This window comes from Pezoporus occidentalis, unplaced genomic scaffold (genome assembly GCF_034315485.1).
Source record: "Pezoporus occidentalis ecotype Australia unplaced genomic scaffold, CSIRO_AGI_Poc_V1 ctg4, whole genome shotgun sequence".
Lineage (NCBI taxonomy): Eukaryota > Metazoa > Chordata > Aves > Psittaciformes > Psittacidae > Pezoporus > Pezoporus occidentalis.
The window spans coordinates 26,574,003-26,587,860 of record NW_026915724.1 but is presented as its reverse complement, the minus strand read 5'-3'; the positions used below and the strand labels follow the sequence as shown (position 1 = coordinate 26,587,860).

The 13,858-nt window shown below is 33.5% G+C and overlaps 1 protein-coding gene across 1 annotated transcript in view; it reads right to left on the bottom strand.

The window, feature by feature from the left end:
- CCDC102B (coiled-coil domain containing 102B) overlaps window positions 1-10,484 on the bottom strand; it is a 138,420-nt gene extending 127,936 nt beyond the window's left edge. Inside the window, exon 1 of the mRNA XM_062633084.1 lies at window positions 10,177-10,484. The gene's annotated coding sequence lies outside the window, so the exon portion shown is untranslated. The remainder of the gene's footprint in view (window positions 1-10,176) is intronic.
- Window positions 10,485-13,858: the final 3,374 nt, after the last annotated feature.

Sequence of the window (13,858 nt, the reverse complement as noted above, 5' to 3'; positions counted from 1 at the left end):
TAGCTATTAAAACATATTTTATGTAATATTTTCTGAGTACAGTATAAACAAACATACCTATTATTTGATGAGGAATTGCTAGCAAAAGAACTGCCATTAAATAATTATAGTGCTCTCAAAAATTTTTGAGTCTAGACAAACCAGGCAAAAGCATCTTCCTTCAAGATTAAATTAATATATATTTTAAATGTCTAGTAAGAGAGAAGTATCTGTATAAACTACAACCACAGATTCACTTGCTTTCTTTCCCAAACTGTGGAACTTCATAGTAAGCAAAACTTACCTCATAATTTGCTTACTTAAGGGGAGGAAAAAAAAAAAAAAATCATAAACCCCCTGACCTTTGGATTTTCTTTGTTGCATGAGGAAAAAAAAAACTAACACATTTTTACTGGGGACTTTATTTTGCTGTATACATTCTCGATGTTCCCCAGGAACTATATTATTCTAATATTCTTGAAAAGGTAGTACTATCCTACTGTACTATATAGTGCCACTCATGATGACATGACTCTGCAAATAATTCTTGCTGCATTTATTTTCACTATGTATCTACTATTACTTATTTGGCCCAGAAGTAAATCAATGCCTCAGAAATTGCTTTTCCACCTCAGAGCTGAGAAAATGCTGGTGTGGGCAGTCTGTAGAGACTAGTCACACTTATCTCCTTGTTTCCTAAAAAGAACCAAAACCCCCAAAAGACTAGAAATGTTGCTGTATCAGTAGAAGACTACATATTTTAGGTTAAAAAAAAAAAATAAAAATTAAAAATATGTTCTTACATTCCTACATCCATCTGTAAAAAAATCATGTTAATGTTAGTGTTAAAACCTGTGTTTGAAATGTAGAAGGCCAATGCAGAAAACAAAATTCTGAAGGGTAGTCTTGGCATTATGATTCAGTCATGTTTCATTTCAGCTGAATATAAGTTTTTACATGTTTTTTTTCCTGTTTCCTAGCTGTTTTCAACTATTCTGTGTTTTCCAGGACATTTATTTGCCATTTGTTAGACTCTTACACAGAACTACTGTAGTCAAGTATGGATATGAGAGCAGGAAAAAGACAGTAAAGGACTCCCTTCATGATCACTGGTGTTTCACCACCAACCCCCTTCTCATTGCCTGACCTACTTCCAGAATTTCAATTTGAATAAAATTTATCCAAAATACTAAGATATGGTCACCCAGAATTTTGTATGAGGTAAAATAGAGTCAAAATAACACAATATTTAAATTTCACAATAAGTTGTTAATTTAACTTCTGGTTTGTGATATTGCCTTTTGTTTCCTACGGATTTAATTAAAGCAAAGCAAAACCAAGCCACTGTAAACTTTAATTATATAATGCAATAGTTGAGGTTTTGGGGGGTTTAAATAGTACAATAACTTTTTCTCACATTTTTTGCTTCTGTCCCAGACTAGTAGATGCCTGCAGAGACATTCATTACTATGTTCAGTAGGTTTTATAAATGGATTTTGCTAGCAGCTTTGCATATTCACTGAAAGATGGCAGAACTTGGGGAGTGTGCAGTTTACAAATCTTAAAAGTTGGAGAAATAAGAATGGAAATAATTTTCTTTGTCTAAAACTTCAAAAGACCTGAGAAGAAAACAAAAATCTTCATGAATTGGAATTACCTGTTGCTGTGGTTTCATTACTGATTTGAGGTAATTTTACTGCAAACTGCTGCCAAAAAGGGTGGTTTTACTCACTGGCCATGAACTCTTGGCCCCCCACAACTGCGTGGCTCTAGTGGTCTTGAGGCTGGAACACCACTAATCAGATCAAACTTAAAGCTGTTATATTTGAGGTAGGCCTGTACAGTAGCCTAGTAGGCTTCAAATAATTTTTTGATATGCTGACCTTTGCCTGGACTTTTCATCATGGATACGTGATCCTAACTCTGCACCTAAAATTCAAAAAAACTGAGAATTAAAATAAATTGCTTGTCCTCAGGAAATATTAGTATTGTCTCGGCCCACCATAGTAAAGGAGATATTTGAATGTGTCTTAAATTCAGAAAATCTACTCAGAACAGCTTTTTTATGAATCCCCTATAATACTGCAAGAGGTAGAATGATATCTTACCAGTCAAGAGTTTGGGAACAAAACAAAGTATACATGTAGTATACAAGATTATATTTAAAATGCTGTGTTTGACTTTTGTGAGAATACTGTATGCAACTGAAAAAAGAGAATGCATTTCAGTGAAGACTAGAGCAGACTTCCTCTCCCATGGAGAAAAGGCTTGTGTGGTTTTGCCTACAAACTTCCTTTCTTGGCAAAAAACTATGATGTATCATGCTGATCCATTATGGTGACCCTCGCTGTCAGGTAAGTGAGCCACTAAGACCACAGGTGACAAAAGCAAATGAACTGCCACACATCACTGTAATGGCATTTCCAAACTTCTTTTTTACTATTATTATGCATAAAAATACTAGAATGTCTAGACTTGGACATTTTAATGTAAAGTTTAAGTTTCTGCAGGTATTTTTCACAAGTATTTTCATTTTATCAGAAAAGTAATAGCTTCCCGTGAGTGTTAAAACACAAGGCTAGTAGAATTAATGGTGGATATTCTTATGCAGTTAGTTTAATACCAGATACATACGTCTATACCTGTCTGAAGAGCAAATCTGTTGCTAGAGTTGTAGAGCAACTGATTAAAATAAGCAACAGGCATTCCACTTTAGCTTGTTCTTGCATCTGTTTTAAAAGAAAAATATTATTCTTGAAAAAAGATGTAAAAATAATAAAAATGTATTAACTATTATGAAAGTGCCTCCAATTGTCAGAATCTCACAGTTCCAGAGGGATGCTTATTGAGGTATTATTCAAATTCTGTTGGATGAAATTGGCATAGAAAAATGAATTAATTTGATACTGAAACCCTAGCAAATAATTTGACAGTATTAGAAGAAACTGAGGCTAGGGGAACCGTAATGACCTGCCAAATGTTTTTTGGAAAAGTAAAGAGGAGGTAAAAAGAGTAAAGTAAAAATATTTTAATAATAAACATGCAGCTCATGCTAAAACCTGATATATTCTGGGAGCAGTGCCATCAGGTCAAAGCAAGAGCAACACATACATAGGACACAAGGAACAGGAAAAGAAAAGGGATGCTATCACCTGCAGCCAGCATCTCCTGCATCTTTGCAAAGTAACTGCCTAGCAGTTTATTCAGAATCTGTGAACTCTTGGAAATGGTCTAAACCAGACTTCTGAGCTTAAAAATAGAAATACGTCAGCTTACACCTAAAGTTTTTGAAGCAGATGCAACAGCAGCCAGACTGATGAGGACTTTATGTTTGCCAGTGTGGTATAAGGGGCATCCATACGTGATGGGGGAGGAAGAATAAGCACTCTCATCAACATCTTAGTATTTTGCTCATATATAAGTTACGTATTAGAGAACTTGTGAGTTAGAGAGTTCATGAATTAATGAAATAATGAATTTCTGAATTCACATGTTGGACTAGTATGAACAAATATGATTCAGCCACTGTTTGACACCTTTGTGTATTTTAATAGGCTTTTGTGGGGGAGAGATTTATTTCCTTCGGTTTTAGTTGTTTTTTTTAAATGAGGTCACAAAACGAAATTTAATTTACAGAGCACATTGTGCTGTAAATTTGAGAGACCCAAACAGACTATTACAATGGATGTAGACTATTATAATTCCACAATCTGGGTCTGATCATGGTCTCTGTGAGCAAGTTAAGAAAATCGTTGGTTTAGAACTGAAAATTAAAAGATAGTGATTTCAAGACTTCTCAGTGCACAGATGAAGATCATTCTATTTATTTTTTTCCACAGCTATAAGACATAACAATATTAAACCATATGCTATATTTTTGTTTTCTGTTGTTTCCAAACATCATATTCTATATATGTGTCATAACGAAAACCAGACAAAAAAAGTCCTGAAGAGACAATGTAAATTATTTACTTCCTGTTACAAGTTATGTGATCATTTTTCCTATTTACACTTCTCTAGCTACATTCCTTTTTATATCAAAATACCAATACAAACCTATATTTATTTCCAAACCACAATTGATTTACTTCTCATGTCCAGTAACTAAAAACACTTATGCTTGAAAACCATAAAATGTAAAGTTATGTTTCTGACTTCACAATAAGAAATATTTGTGGATTTGTGAGGGTTTTTTTGTGGGTTTGGTTACTTTTGGGGTCTTTTTTTTTCAATTATGAAATACCTATAGTGCCTGAAAGAAATGTTTCCTCACTGCATCAATTTGGACATTACGGTTTGTTAAGGGTGTCTTTGAGATCATATGAAATCACAGCCACAGTTCATTATTATCCTGACAGATAAAATAAAAATTATGCAACCTCATCTTCCTTCTATAACCTATCCTCTGCCTGAACTTTTAAAGTATAAGATATGATGTCAGGCTTAAATCTTAATTTCAAAGTTCCTCATTTTTCAAAGTACAGGATTAAAAAAATCACTAGTTACCTCATTATTTCCTTATGGTATAAACACTTCTGCCTTGAAAATAAATAAATACATTTAATCTCAGGAGAGGTTAAAAAATTTCAGAGGAAGTAAAAGGAGTAGGACTGAATGTAAGTAAGCATTTGTTAGTAGAATCTGCACAAAACTAGAGTCAGATCCCACTTCTGAGTTGATTACTGCTAGATGAGGAGAAGAAATAACATGACAGAGAGAAAGAAGGTAAAAAAAGAGAACCAAGCTTGGTCTTCCATCAAAGAAATCCAGAAACAAAGTTTGTCAACTACTATATCAAGCTTAAAAAGTTTGAAAACAGAAAGTAGCTTCAGGAAAATGGTGGTTTTGTAGGGAAAATTTAATTTTATTACCATGTAAAATGTGACAGACAAGGTATTTCTGAAGTACCCCAGACAGTATATTATTATATTAGCAATGTATTGCTAAGTTACCAGGAGAAAAGATAAAGGATGAGCACATTAAAGATAGTGACTGAAAGGCAATAAACCACAGCATAAAGCCAAAAGAAAATAAAGCAATCAACATAATGCTGAAATAAGCATTTTACACATTGTTAAGTATAGTGCTACTTGATGTTCCAGTATTCACTATGAGACAAAATTTCTCTGACACCAGTGCAAGAATTCTTTCTATTCTTAATAGTAGCTTGCTTCTTCTGAAGATTTTCATAATTCACATGAAGACATGTCCAGTAAAATTGTACATACATATAATTTAGCATTGCACAAAATGAAATATGAAGCAGCCCTAAGTGGCCTCAATCTAGTCATAGCAGTTGCATTGTCAGTTTATCCTTATACACATTCATTAAAAAAAAAAAGATAACTTGAAAGGTAGCCACAGATTACAATAAATTCAAAAAGAAACAAATTCTACTCTTTTTTGCTTTTTTTTTGGCTGCCACTTCCAATAAGCTCTAAGCAGTTTGGTTACTCCTTATGTATTTATTGTGATTTAGGTCTACTGGTTAACACAAGTCATTGCATATCATTGCAGTATCTTCTAAAATTCTTTTGCATAGAGAATCTGATGGTTTCTCACATGTCTGACACTGTATTCAAATACTTAGGGTTAAATATGTATAACAAATATTTGTACATACAGATGTTGTTATTTACTACCCATAAGGCCAAATGAAGCTCTGAAGTACTGTTTTAAGTAAAATTTACAGCAACTTATTTTCCCCAAGAATGTTTTGTTTGATTACAAACGTTCATAATGCATCAACCATAATTTTCATACATTTGAGTCTATAGAATTGATACTCATTTCTCAGCCAACACACCTGAAAAAAAAAAGTTTTCTAATCAGATCATGCAGGGGGGAGGGGAGTGTGTGTGAAGTGAACTTTCCCAGAGAGTCTCAAACAGAGCTAAGTATTAAGCAGAAGTCAAGACAAGCTTAACTCAATTTAACTAGCTAGCTGTGGTATATGAGACACAAGTTTGCCTGGTTTGTTCTTCTGTGATGTTGTCTATCACTTTTATTAGGATATGATCAATGCAAAAAAAAAGAAGCAAAATCAACTTCCTAGGTAATTAGGATAAGTATCAACAGTCAAAGTTTTAGATCTTTACAGGTTATACACCATACAAACAGGTTTATAAAACCCAGTGTAAACTTCTGGACTAAACAAGTAGCCAATTTACATGAGTTCTAATCTCATCTCATTGATTTTATGTGGATATTGATAATCTACCTTTATTTTCTGAATGATGCTCTGCACTATTTTTAGGAAAGACAAGCAATGAATAATAACTTCATAACAAATTCAGAGTGTATTTAAACTAAGGCAACGTTAATTCATACAGACGAATTCCTATCAGTTAAAGGTCTGGCCTAATAGGCATCTCCTCATAGCACAGATTTTTTTTAGAACAGTAGTAACTTGCTTTCAAAATTAAAACAGGTAATTGCTTCAGAAGAATAGGTTTCACATTAGTTAATATCAGCTCAGTATACTGAAACACTATCTTGTTTCAGTGCTTATGAATAAAGATGCCAATTAACACTTCATGCGATTTCTGAAAACACCGAGGCATCTTGTTCTTCAGACACAGTGAGATTTCATCTTAATTACATTAAAATGGTTTCTGATTTTTTTTTTTTTTCCCAGCAGTTCCATAGCTTAGGTAAAGAGTAACCAGGTGCATGAGTCTTCCTCTTCCATTTCCACAGAAAGCAGAGGAAGTTAGTGTGTTTAATATGACCGTTTTTTACTGCATGTTGAAATGAACATCAGCGCTAAAGGTGTCATAGCCCCTTTATTGCAGATATGTAGGTTAAGCAGGTAGGTTCTTACACTGATCAGCTAAATTGCAACTGAACCTGTTGTCAATCAACAACAGAATTTCTCAAGAGACTCCACGTAATCAGAGCTGTCAGTGTGTAAATATAGGATATGCAGCTCAGCCAGTACACACATGTGTTACCTTGCTTATACTGACAGACAGTCCTTTAACATGACACAGAAGAATGCCTTTCACAGATTTGCTCTGAACTTTTTCTGGAAAGAAGGAAAAGTATGGGAATAATACCCAAGACATACATCATCCAAAAGATTAGATCTACCTTTGAGCATGTCGCTCATAAATGATTTTAGAAGTCTTTCTTAAAATTTGCAAGCATTTAAGTCAGTTGTAAGTTACAAGTCAATGAAAAAGAGAAAGCCAAAATCATTTCATTTGCTGTTTATCCAGGGTATTTGTTAATCAAAGATATATGAAACATAAATATTTGCAAGTAAGCTTTAAATAAGCTTACAGTACACTATTCAAAACAAATACCTTTTTCCAGCCACTGCTAACATTAGCATGCTACTATTTAATGTTTTTTTTTAATTTATTTATTTTAAAACCCAAATTAATCTCTTTGTGAGAGACTCCATAAGTTCTTATTTGGTATAGCCAAAATATAAGATGCTCAGCTACTCCCGAATGGCACTGAGCACTTCAAAGATCTGTGGGTTTAGGGTTTTTTTACTTTTGGACCCCCCCCATTCCTCCTCCCCCCATGTTTTTCACATTGGGTTATAGATAAGGTCAGCCGAGCTTCCTTCAGTTTCAAAAGGAAGTTGGAAAAGGCAACTGAAAACAGACTTCTTTACTCATTCTGAAAAGCACTTTACTGAACAAGAATTAGGTTAGATACAATTCTAATACCTGTCTATCCAAAGAGTAGGGGTCACTTAAATGTATAGAAAAGCTTCACTGCTTAAACAAAAATCATGAAAATTTTATATTCTACAGTTTATACCAAATTTCTGACAACTTTTTGAATGTTACTTTAAACTGGACAGCTTCACTTTCATTTACAGGCTTGTTTTGCTTAGTAACAAAACAACATTGAGACCTTTTTTTATTTTGTTTTCAATATGTGAAGATATAAAGGCATGTCCCTGAAAAAAAAGTCAAGTTTTTAATCCCTGTTTATAGTCTGAAGAATTCTGAAGTTTTATGATATAAGAGATTAAGAATTGTCTTGTTATAGTTGAAACCATTTATGATCTTTTTCTAATGAAAACTTGACCTACTTTCAAAAGCGATTTCATAATACTGGGAGTAGGGAAAACTAATCACAGATATCTGATGCATTGTTTCAGACCATGAAACATTCCAAGGCTTTTTTGGACACAGAACAATTTTTCTTCAAAATGCTACTCAGCGTCAACCTCGAAAGAAGTGATTTTCCCACCCATATAAGCAGACAAGTAAGAATGCTCACTAATACTTTGTTTTCTCTGGGGCAGAGCCTATCTCTTTGGCTTGTTTGACCACTTTGATACAATTGTATCAGAATTCATGAGTTAGTTGTGCAAAGACACGATCAACTTTATCAGAATAGTTTTAGAAGTAATTTCTTCCATAATTAATGACTATTCTTAAAAAAACAAAGTATACAGAAAAAAGAAAAAGGACTTCTTGGACATTTGTATGCAATTATTCTCTATTGCCCTTAGCCACTGCAGTATTTTAGCACCATCTCGTGTCTTTCAATAGTCCAAGGACTCCTTTGTGAGTTTTAATGATATAAGATAGCATCTGGTGATGACTCCAACTCCACTAAGTCTTCTTTGAGGGAAATCCACTTAAGAAATAATTCACAGTGTCACATAAGCCATGGCTCTACAGTTCCTAGGGTGGCCATATGAAATAATCCACAAATTACCACGTGCTGTAGTCTAGATGGTATTTAAATGCATAAAGAAGCATAGCTATTTATTCTCTCAGTGTCTACAGTAGGCCATCAAGTAGTCCCACCAAAAGAGAAGAAATTAATAAGTACTGGTTACTCATGCAGGCTCCTTTGGCATACTTTGTTTTGAATATTGTTTTTCAGACAGAATGGAAGTGGGTAACATTTACTAGTCTCGTCAACCCACAGAAGTGTCAGCTAGGAGAATATCTAATTTGTACATTTCAAATGATTCTGAGGTATAAACCTCTTGGTGCTGCAGTCAATTACAGTGTATAATGGCTGTTCAATACCAGCTTCTTTAGATTTTTCATTTCCTAATAATTTATTAGAGGTTACCATTGTAAATACATGTAAATACATAAAAATGACAGACTTCTTAATTTCACATTTTTCACTAAGTTTTTCATAGAATCCTCTGCAGAGGGTACCTGACAGAGAGATGCAACTAGTTCTATTAATTATACCAAATAGATTACAGAAATCCTTTTATCTTTATTATATTATCCAAAGAATTGTATTCACAAACTTGAAAGAATGTGAATTTTCTAACATAGCTAATCGAAACCAAAAGCTAGGTTTCTAGCAAAAAGGAATCAGTGAGAATTAAGACAAAATGCAGCTATCTGGATAGTCAGTAGGAGGTCTGTTAATACTACTTGTTATATACATTTATTAAACTCATCAACATTACTTTTGAAATTTGTCCTTTGGTTCTCATTAGGAATGGATCATCAACAAAGTCTCATATCATCTGGGATATTTGCCTCTCAAATAATGCAAACTGTATATCTTTGCCCAGCATTAACAAGTCATAGTATCCATAAATTAAATATCATATAGCTAACACTCTTTTTTCTTATTCTATCATCAGGTATTTTCTGAAGGAAGTTAGGATTATACAACTCACTAGTGTAATTTATAAAAATAGAAACACGGTGAAAACAAACAAAAAAATGCAATATGAGCTGCTGCAAACTCATAACAATATTCTCATGATACATGTTCATAATACCAATAATGATTTAAAGTTATGAATGTTTTATCAGTTTATCCTATTGCAGATTATTGTGCTTTATAAAAGCTTTTCAGTATTGAAACAGTATAATCCTTGAACTTGCTGCACTTATACTAATTTCTAAATAAAAAATAAGAAATAATTTAACAAACTGCCACGTGAAGATTTTGAAAACTTACCTGATTATGGTAAGTAAAGGTCCTACTACATCTGAAAAACAAGCTACATTTAATAGGGTGTTAGAATTAATACTCCCTGACAGTAGTGAAAAGGATAGATGAGAAAAATATAGCTAAATCTGATTTAGCCATGTATTTCAAATACTGTTTTCTGATCTTCAATACTTTTGCTGGATATTTCAGATTGTTTTCCTTCTTATCATCAGCATTATAGTCACTCATACTCTGTCTCTAAAGAGAAATATAAAAATTAAACAGCAAACCCACATGCTTAAGAGCCCTTACCCTCCGAGTTTGCTGGGCTCCTCTTGCTTCTCAGTGTTACAGACACATATGTAAACAACAGAATTTCCTTCATCCTTTTCTCATCTGCACTGTACTGGGATGTGGCCAACAGGATTATTTACAGCAGTAAAGCCACTCCACAGTAACTTGAAAATGATTCTTATTGGTCAGGCTTTATCAAAACTAAACCCACATTTTTCTTTAAAGTATAAGCCATTTATGCAATATAAAACTTTTCCCACATTTTCTTCACTAAGTATTGCTTTATTCAGTTTTTTTTTTCTCCCTACCTTTCTAAACTGAAGTCCGTAACCCCAGACTATTATTATATAATATATATAAATATTATATAGAATCTTAAACTAATTATTCCAATCACAGTAGTTAAGCACAAGTAATAATATTTTCCAGGTTGGGTAGATTCTTATGCCACTACTTGCTCTTACTATATTTCCTGAGTTTTCAATATCCTATAATCACACTAGTTTTTCCCACTGCATAACTGTGTACCATCGAGCCAATACATGTATTCTCATAATTGATTCAGTAATTAGAAGATGTTGAAAATTATGAAAAATCTCTGGCTACATTCCATTACCCCTACTGCAGGAAATCAATTCACATTTTAAAAATAAAGTTATATGCACATCATAACTTACACAGTATTTTATTTCTTTGTAGCTAACCACATTCCAACCCATTCATGACTTACTTACAGAACTCATTTTCCACCATTATTCACTTACTGCAATCTCTGAATGCACCCAAGAAGCATGTTCCATTGCCCATACTCAAACAAATGCTCAGTTTCTAAATAAATTGATGCACATTAGTTTTATCTGAGAGGAAATCATGTGACTTTGATCACAACTGAAAATATCTTCACAAGTGAAGACCTGTAACAGAGAATGTATCATTTATCATCTAAAACTTAACAACAAAAACAACAACAACAAAAAAAAAACAACCAAAAAAAGAAACAAAAAAGAAAGCATTAGTTCACCACATGAAGGAAGTAGCACTGTTGGAAGTACAGAATCACAGAACGGTTGAGGCTGGAAGGGACCACCTGGGGTCATCCATTCCACCCTCCTGCTCAAGGAGCATCACTTAAAGCACATTGCTTAAGAACGTGTCCAGATGGCTCATGACTCTCTCCAGGGAAGGAGGCTCCCGAAGCCCTCTGGGCAATCTGTTCCAATGCTCAGTCACCCTCACAGTAGATGAGTTTTTCCTTATGTTCAACTGGAACTTCCTGTGTTTTAGTTTATGCCCATTGTCTCTCATCCTATCACCTGGCACCACTGAGAAGAGTCCGGCCCTATCCTCTTTACACCTTCCCTTTAGATACTTACTATGATGAATTCTTTGTCACGGAGGTCTTAAAATTCTCAGACCCTCTTTTCCAGTTTTTTTTCTCCTGACTACTTTTTGGAAAGGAAAACCATACTCTTCAAGAAAAAAGACATAAAAAATAATGCAGAATAGATGAAAAGTAAAGCTATAACCAAAGCTCAGGTTCTATTCTGTTACATTCCATAGTAAATGACAGTTCTTGAAGGAATCTTGATTTTACACAGTTGTTAAAGATGTATTAAAATTTAATAAAAAATCTTATACTGTAAATTTGGGAAGTTACCCTGTGAAATTGTATTGACCAAACTATGCAGATGACAGGTTTTATAAACTTTGATGAAGTATATTGTCAACTATGTAAGAGAATAAAAACAAACAAAAAACTCAAACAAACAAAAAAAACCAAACAAAGAAAAACCCATAAAGATTTATTGTACTAAATAAGCCACCGGATTGCAACTTTTCAACTCTTCCTGATAATAGCAAACTACTAGGGGAAGTACTATGCAATATTATTAGGGAAAGGTAGCAAGGAACCTGACACGTGTATGGTGCTAGATTTGGTAAGCAATTTAATTTTTTATTGAAAGAAAGAGAAGTGGAATAGTCAGCTATTTTTATATTTTTGCTTGCAAATATATTCTTCCTTTTCAGTCTTGTTTGAACATGACCTTGATGTTTGGCCTATCACTGTAATAATTACAAAATAGATGATGCCAACATGCAAGCTTGCTAACACATGACCTTCACATAGGGAGCAGAATTGTCTTCCCAGGAGTTTCCAGGTATGTCAACAATTCTTAGTAAATTCATACTAAGAATATTCATATGCTTTTCAAGAGAATGAGGCTGTGATCGTTATTCTTGTCAGAAAATTGTATTGAGAAAATATGATAAAGACTTCAAACAGCATCAATAATCTAGAACATATGTTCTGATACATGGAGTCAGAGGTTACCTGAACTTTTGCACCCCTGATTAATGTGGGATAGACTCCCTTCACTTTAAGTACATATGAGCCTTGGCAGTATGCCTGGCTTGCTTTTTCCAAGATCCACCAAGAAGCATTAACAGAACATGAAAGCCAAATTTTGAATTTTAAAATATCAAGATCCAACACTTTGGAGGTCATGAAGGAAGAGACCTGATCCTTTTTAGGATTACTGAGCCAATAAGGAAGATTAACTTTCTCCTCTGAGACAAATTAAACAGAGCAAGTCTTTTTCAAAATACAGAAGTGAGCAATATTTACTATATTAATGCAATTTCCTTAGCAAGTATAAGAAAATAAATCTCAATACTGTTCAAGCCAAAAAACAATAAAGCACTTCAAGCATAAACAGCAATAAATCCAAACATTTCTATTAATTTAATTAGAAAATAGAGAGGGGTCTGAAGCACTAGAATTGTACATCTTGAAATTGGTCTTCCTTAAGTATTCTCAAACAACACATAAACACTCCAGTTCTTCTTTGTTGATGAAACTATTTTTTAATCTTACCTGTTGCTATGCACAGTTTCACACAAGTGAAGCAATAAACATCTCAATGCATTTGAAAAATATAAGGATAGAAGGCCATTCTTTACTGTACCTGAACCCTAGATATAGAGCCTTAAATGATGAAAATAAATAGAAAACAATTTGAAAGTAGAAGGTACCTATGAAGCATGAAGAAGCAGATAAGGGAAAAATGTCATATTTTTAATCTCATCTCTGCAGCAGACATCTCATTAACTGCATACAAGTGTGATGCTGCTGTGAATTTTAGATTTATTCGCTAATGCACTCATTAGAAAGATATGTATATGTGGGTGCAAAGAAGCTAAAGACTTGGCAAAACTTTTTATTTCATCATCTTAATCTCTGCCATTCTTAATAATGAAAACATCTTGTATCTTCAGCATTTTAAGTGACATAATTTGGCAAGACTGAAGGTTCTATGTTATTAATAAAAAGAATATTTTCATTTAGGTTTTTGAGTATTCTGCATCTATTTCAGAAAAGGAGAGCTTATAACTGGGTAATTAAATCAGAATATTATAAATAATATCCAAAGACGTGTTCCTGATATTTTTTCCTGTAGTCCAAAACCAAGATGAACATCAGCAGCATACAGTTGTTGAAAGTTAGTGCCTTAGCAATTAAAGAGCTTTGAAAAGCATGAATGTGTGCAAGACCTTCCTCCATACTACTGTGATGACATTTACCAAGTCAGTTGTCCTTACCCAGGATTAAATAAAAATTAGAACACAGATCATATTTATATGTAGAAAGTCAAGCACGATATGTATTTTGGTTTTGGATTGGGTAAATGTAATTTTCTTT